The sequence below is a fragment of the Tupaia chinensis genome, unplaced genomic scaffold (assembly GCF_000334495.1).
Source record: "Tupaia chinensis unplaced genomic scaffold, TupChi_1.0 Scaffold000235_1, whole genome shotgun sequence".
Lineage (NCBI taxonomy): Eukaryota > Metazoa > Chordata > Mammalia > Scandentia > Tupaiidae > Tupaia > Tupaia belangeri.
In genome coordinates, this window is record NW_006159713.1 from 6,470,076 (window position 1) to 6,477,627 (window position 7,552).

The 7,552-nt window shown below is 35.4% G+C and overlaps 1 pseudogene; it reads right to left on the bottom strand.

Annotated features, from left to right (window-relative positions):
- Positions 1-639: 639 nt before the first annotated feature.
- LOC102491008 (IQ domain-containing protein H pseudogene) lies at positions 640-1,531 on the bottom strand (annotated as a pseudogene).
- Between the last annotated feature and the right edge of the window lie 6,021 nt (positions 1,532-7,552).

The window sequence follows — 7,552 nt, forward strand, 5'->3', positions numbered from 1 at the left end:
ACAATTAGAGCCATCTCTAACAGTTCCATTTGATTCTTTTTTATGATGTGTATTTCATCTTTCAGATCATGCAAGAACTTCCTCACCTCCTGGAACTTGTGGGCTCTTTTCTCCTGCCTCTTCTGCAGTTCTTGTCTCTATTCTCTTCCATCTCTGTTAGCTTTGCCACTATGAGTATTCTAAATTCTTTATCAGACATTTCTGCAAGTTCTATTGTACTGTCTGTGGATGAAGAGAAATTATTCTTTTCCCTTGGGGGGAAGATATTTTCTTGGTTTCTCATATTTCCTGTGCCCCTGTGGTGATTTCTGGTCATCTACTGGGTTATACGTCTCTTCCTAATTTCTTGAAGTTCAATCTGAGCATTCAGAGATGTGCAGGAGGAAGTGCTCTACAATCTCTCTGTCATTCTGTTGTTCCCCCTTTGTGTGTCACATTCAGTGTGAACTGAGGAATATTTTGACTCTAATAGTATTCAGATGTTTGGCTGTTAACTTAAACCTGTCTAGACACTCAGTGCTCCAGTTGGGACCTTATGTTCTTCATTCAAATTATGCAGAGGAGCTCCTCTGGGTGTAATGGGTGGTTTCTGAAAGGAAATCTTTGCTGTTGCTGGGATTAATCCTTGTTCTATCATACTTAAAATCCTTTGCTGGTATCCGCTTGTTCGATTGGCAAGAGAGTGAAATAAGGGTCCTTGCGATGCAAAGGCAGAAGAGCTGTGAGGCTGGATATGGTGGGCCCTTTGATCAGCTTCTGAGCCTTCACACATGCTTTTCTCTGATTAACATATGGCAACCTGATCCCATAGTTGGCATTTACAGCAGCTCTGTGGTAGATGTTTTCAGGATCCTGCATGATTTTTACATGCAATCCTATCTTTCACTTTATTCTTGGAAAGACATGTGGAAATGAACCACTCTGTCTTTGGGGCTACCAAAGTTTATCCTCAGATTCCAGAGGGAACATAAATGATTTCTGGTCAGCTGTAGTTGGAAGCAACCATCTAGAAGGTTGAGGAGAATATAAGTCCTTGACTTTAACAGGAGTTGTTAACACACGATGGTTTACAACATTTAAATACTTCTCAATGTGAGTCCTTAACCCCATTTCAGTTCTTTTTTGTTTGTTTGTTTTACAATGAGTTTATTACAGAATGTTCTTAAGTAGGCAACAACTTTTGATTTATCATTAAAAAAAGTTATGCTTCCTCATGCTGTACAATAAAGGTAAAAGGCTACAGTTTTAAGCTTCTTTCTACTGGAATTCTCTGATAGTATAGCACAGTGTTGTCATTTTTGCAATGCTAGAATAAATTAAAAATGTCTCTTCTATGCGCTTCTCTTCAAAAAGTGATGAATAATAACATTTCAGTCCTTTTGATTGCTGTTTCAAGATTATGAATGTCTAGAGTCGCTCCTTCTTCCTCAGGTGAGAATTTTGTTAATTTCTCCCTTAATTGATAAAGGTCTTCATGGACCTGCAACAAGATGGACCCCACCGGGTTGTAGTCGACCGTGTCCTAGGTCATGCCTGAAACTGATGAGGGCACCCTCCGGGAGGAGACCTGGTTTCTGGGCCTGGCCTTGTATTCTTGAACAAATCAGAAACTCTTAAATCATAGAATGTAAGTTGCTTCTTCATTAAGAAAAGATAACTATGTAATATATTATGTAGGTTTTGTTTGCTTAAAAAACCAGCTGTGGCTATTTGAAACCCAAATGGGATTATAGAAAAGAGACAGAGTGTTACCATGCATAAAGTTGTGTTTCAGGAAGAATAGAATGAACACCTCTTGAAACATTAGGGACATCTCTTCAAGGTATCACAGTGAGGTGCCTCAGTTGCAGTTATTCTGTCTCTGAATCTCTAAGAAGAGTCATTCCAGGAACGGATACTTGATCTAGTTATACATCCTCATGTTCAGGAGTGCAGTGCCTTATTTTTGGCCCCAGAGTATCCTAGAGCTGGAAAAAAAAAAAAGTAGAACCCAAAGGTCAGGACTATGGGCAGATCAAATGCCTGACTCAGTTATAAATCTAGCATTCTCTTATTGTTTTATGAACATAAGCAAGCCACTTTCCCTCTCCAGTGACCTCTGGAACAAGGATGAAGGCAACCAGATTAATTTCACATTTTCTACCAGCTCTGACTTATTTTTAAAATATAGTCTCTTGTGTTACTCTTGCTGGACTGCAAATATTCTAATCTTAACATCTTTCTTTCTGCTTCAATAGCAGTTTATGTCTGATGTCATTTTATTTGACTACGGAAAACATAACTGAAATAGCTATAACGGCTGCAGTTTGAAAGTAAAAGTTAAACAGTACCAAATACACAAGTGGTGAGTTGATAACTAGATGACAGTCATACTTGATTATATATATGGAAAGGAGAGATATATTTCATGAATTAATAAAGGAATAAATGAGTTCTGGCATGTAGCACTATAATCTTAAAAAAATAAATCCTAATGAAATAAGGGAATTAATGTTTAAGAAAGTCAATATTGTAGAGGTTATATATTTTAAAGGAATTTCTCTATCTTTTCCAAACTCTATTCTAAAAATTAGACCATCAGAAAACAGATTATAGTTTATTTTTTGCCCTCACCATTTATTGAGACTTAATGTGATAGTGAATTGAAATAATATGAAGATAACTTCTGTAAAACTGTGGTTAAGTATGTTACTAGGTTAACTCATGTCTTCAAAGGAAGTCCAAGTCAGTCATTGTGTTAATTAAAGAAAGTAACATTGAAATTACCCACTTGATTGGCTTTCAACATTTACTAAACAGTTACTGTTTGCCCTGATAACAGCAAGTCCATTTTATTCATTATCCTGTCTCCTGAGCCAACCACAGTGCACACCAGCTCCAGGAAGGGCAGTTTCTTCTCTTTCCTTTTGGAATTTTCTGTTGTATCTTTCTTTTCTTTTCTTTTCTTTTCTTTTCTTTTCTTTTCTTTTCTTTTCTTTTCTTTTCTTTTCTTTTCTTTTCTTTTCTTTTCTTTTCTTTTCTTTTCTTTTCTTTTCTTTTCTTTTCTTTTCTTTTCTTTTCTTTTCTTTTCTTTTCTTTTCTTTTCTTTTCTTTTCTTTTCTTTTCTTTTCTTTTCTTTTCTTTTCTTTTCTTTCCCCCTTCCTCTAGCTTCTATGATTCCCCCCACATTTTCCACCAGATTCTTGTTTAGGTGAATTTCTATCATAACTCCCTATTTAAAAATAAAGGTGGGAGTGGGAGATTTATACAATGAATCAAAGTATTTGTGTTTTTCTCTTCTTTTAAATCATCAGCTAGAAATACAGAGAATCTAAAATTTTATTCAAAGCAGTATCTGCATTAAGTCTGATTCTGAACATGCTCATTTCTTTTGCCTTTAAAAAAAATTCTTTATTCGTAGTGGAGAGTGTGTGTATGAAAGAGAAAGAGAAACAGAGAAAGAAAGAAAGAGAAGTACCCTCCCCCCTAGCCTGGTCATAGGATCTGGTCGTGCCATGATCCCTCTCCTTTAGTCCTCCAGCCTATTAGACTGTTAGATTTTTGGCTCTTGCATTGTGGGCCTGATACGTTTCAGGCTGACTGAGCTGGGAATTTGAAATGAACTGTAGTCAGTGTGAGATCTGGCTTCTCTTGAGTAGCAGTTATTATTATGCCACTGAGCTGGCTCTTTTTTGCTCTTTCTTGACTAAATTTACAACGTGCAGGCCAGCAGGTAGAGTGGTTTTTAAGGGCGTTGGACTCCCACATGGCAGACTGTGGTTTGAGTCCCAGACCTGGCAGCTTGTCTTAACACTTTCTCTCTTTCTCTTTCACTTTCTCACTCTGTTCCTCTCTGATTGAATTATTTATTATTAAAATAAATAAGTAAAACTAAACAAAACAATTCTTTTACAAAATTACAATATGTTTATGTCTCTCTTTTTTAAAAAAGTTTTTATTTTTATTTTTTTTCTGAAAGAGAGAGAGAGAGAGTGAACCTTACCCAGCCAGGAGAACAGACATGTGATCCTGTGCCAGTTGTGAGCTGGGGACCTTCCCATGTGGCTGTTACTGCTGCCACTGTGGCAGGCTTGTTTATGTCTCATTTTACCTGTGCATTCATCTACAGACATTTTAATGGCCTTTTGAAGCCAGTTGGGACATAAATCTTAAAGACATAAATAAGTTAAAAATATGATAAAAGATCACTGCCCAGATTAGCTTACACCATAAAAATGAATCCTATAACATATAAATAAATGTGAATTCTGAAATAAAATACCATCTGCTTTTATAGAAAAAAACCACATTAATTTTATATCACAACATGTTATCCTGTGGAAATTCAATTCAGCGATATAAATAACGAAAATATCTAAATATGTGGAACTCAAATTATCGTCTTGCTTCTGCCACATAAAAAGATTTAACATTTTTTTTATTTATTAATTTTTTTTGCAATAATGTACACTTAACTGAGTTAGATTTTAAAGTCTGGAACTGGCAGATTTCCCCAGAGTTGCATCAGATATCAGAATCAAGGGTTATTAACATTACAAAGAGCACCACTGTCCTGCAGTGTCCCCTTTAACATTTTGAGCAGCTGCCTCAAGGCAACACATTTAACCTTGGGAAAAGTGATAGAAATTCTGGATAGTAAAACCCTGCCAGTAGATTCCCTCATCTGGGATCTACTGTAAAGCTTTATTTAGCTGCAACACAGGAGAAAGATGAAACCCTTATCATTCGATGTTTATCATTTTCATCCACTGCTTCTAAATTCCCCTAAAACTGTTACTTTTACTTCTAAACAGTGTTATTCCGTTGGCTGGCAGTACATGGTTTTCCCCACAGAGCATGTCATTACAAAGAAAGGCCTCAGAAGGATATGCTAAATATTTAAACGTGGATATCCAGATTATTTTCTTTCAGTTGTTTTACAGCAAAATGCTAAATTTTACTTTCCTGTTGTTGAAAACATTAGTGTATTTTTCCATTTAGGCTAAATAGGCTGTCACTGAATGATTACTTAAGATTAGAAATCAATTAGAAATAGTGCTGGTGACTGAGTCGTGAATGGGCATGCTTAAAAATGACTGGTGTCATTTACTCTGATGTAGACCTTATAAAAGCAAACTTGGCAAGATTTCTCAAGAGATATAAGACTTTTTATAGCTTTGATCCAGTAATTTTAGCTCTGGGAATGTCCTAGTGATAGATTAATTATGGAGAAAATGGACTACTGCTTTATACCAGGTGTTATCCTCTCTAATAATTCCTGAAACAATGCCGTGACTTCAACATACCAGAGAGGAAACTGAGACACACAAAGTTTTAGTAGCTTTCTCATATTCTACAGACAGAAAATAGACTTGAGTCGTCAAGCCTGACTCCAGCCAATCTAACATCAGTGTTTGAGTACATAATCACTAAGCCTCAATGCGCTTTGCAAATTTTATCCCTTAAATTATTCATTGCCATTATATTTATGAAAATCCAGAGGTTTTTAAAAATTTTAATGGAAGGAGATGATTAAGTAAATTATGTTATATATAATGATATCAATCAAGTTTTTATACTGATGGCTTAAAAAAAAATCCTGAATGAGAGGCCAGCAGGTGGTGTGTTAGTTTACGCTCTGAACTTCCACATGGCTGACTACAGTTCTAGTCCTGAACCTGGTGGCTTGAAATATTAGGCCAGGGACCTGTGCATGAATGCTCAAAATCCTAGGAGGAGAATGGAGGAGAAACGATTGCAGCATGTCCATCCCCCACGGGGAGTGATTTCTCATTTTCCCTCTCACTGTCTCTCTCTCTGGAGAGCACACAGCCCTATGTTCAAAAAACAAAAACAAAAACAAACCCCCCAAAAAACCTTTATATGTAAATTTATGATAAAAACACATTAGTTTAAGCTACAAATTAAAAAAAAAGGTAAAAAATAAATATGTCAATGCCAAAAAGGATTGTTTTTAAATTTTAAATTGTGTAAATATCTTTGAATATCTATCCTTATTCTGCATTTTTCCTATATTTTCTAATTGTGTTTAATAAGTATATTATGTAGAAATAGTAAATACATTTATTTTCAAGTCTGACATTTAAAAAGTATCTGTCAAGGACATCGAACACATACTTTTAACTTTTTAAAGTTAAAAATTGTCTACTTTTTTTTATAGGTCACTCTACAGTCACAAAAATAGAAAAAATATTGACTTTCATCCTCAGTTTTACTTGGTATATCACAAATCATGGGACTTTCTGATACCAGGGTCAATGTACTAATCTATCTGGAAGGTTAGAGGGAGAATGAATTTTGCCTCAGATCACAAAGAAGTTCTGATTTTCAAAAATTTCAGATTATGTACACGTAGTGACTTCTGGTGTCATACTTAATGCTAAATCTAGGGTTTAAAAAATATTTCAGTACTGCCATTTTAAAGTCACAGCGATTTGTTATTGGTGAACTATCTGCCTACTTAAATAGCTCTACTAGGATATAATTGCTCATTTAAGAAAATTAAGAGAAAATGTATTACTTGGTGTTGAATTCATAATAAATTCGCAAGACCTATTATATGTCCTAGGAAATAAAGCTGAGAGAGATCAGTAAAAGAAGCTGATCAGTCAACTAACAGAATATTTTATTGCAGTTTCACTGAAAAACAACAACTGCTGTTGCATTTTTTGGGCAGATGGAAATCCCTCACCTTGAGTGGCTTATCTCTGACCCTCAAGTTTGAGATTAAACTTTGAGTCTATATGTCATGGGGTTCCCACATTATGGATCCCATTTTCTTACTCCTAACTCTAATCTTATCTCTTACTTCTTTCTGGTAGAGAAAGATTTTTCTATTAAAGACTGATCTATTTCCCCTCCTTTGGCTTTCTGTTTTTTGTCCTTAAGACCCTGTGGATACAGTACACTGTCTCCCATAGCAGAAAGTTCCTTTTCTTCTTTGGTGTTTCAACTCAGCATTCTATTTTTCTTCCATCATGAATAGTGTTTTTTTTTTTTAATTTTTTAATTTTTATTATTTTGCTCACCAAATTAAAGCTTACAAAAGCTCAAGTTTCTCTTTTTCATTCATCGGTGCGAATAGAACTTTCTGTGATGGTGGCAATGTTCTCTCTTCATGCTGTTCAATCCAGTAATCATAACCCTATCAGGCTACTGAGTCCCCAAACTGTGGTTAGTGTACCCGAGGAACTGCATTTTTAACTTCCTTTCATTTTAATTTATTTAAATTGAAGTAACACCATGTGGCTACCATGTTAGCACAGAGCTAGCGTATCCTTGTAGATTAATTAAATTGTAGCCTACTGTTATGTTTAGAGGAAAAACTGGAGCACACTGAAGCATTCATTTATTTTCACAGTCCATTGATTGTCTCCTCTTCTCCTTTCTTCACTTCCATTGTTCTTTCTTCTTCTTTCACTTAGCTACATGGTCAGCAGAGTGGAGATAGGAAACTTTGAAGATTTTTTGAAGACCTTATAATTGCACACAAAATCCATGTGGAGAGAATTGATTATGGAGAAAGCGTAAGATTTCCTTCTCCTTTTTTTTT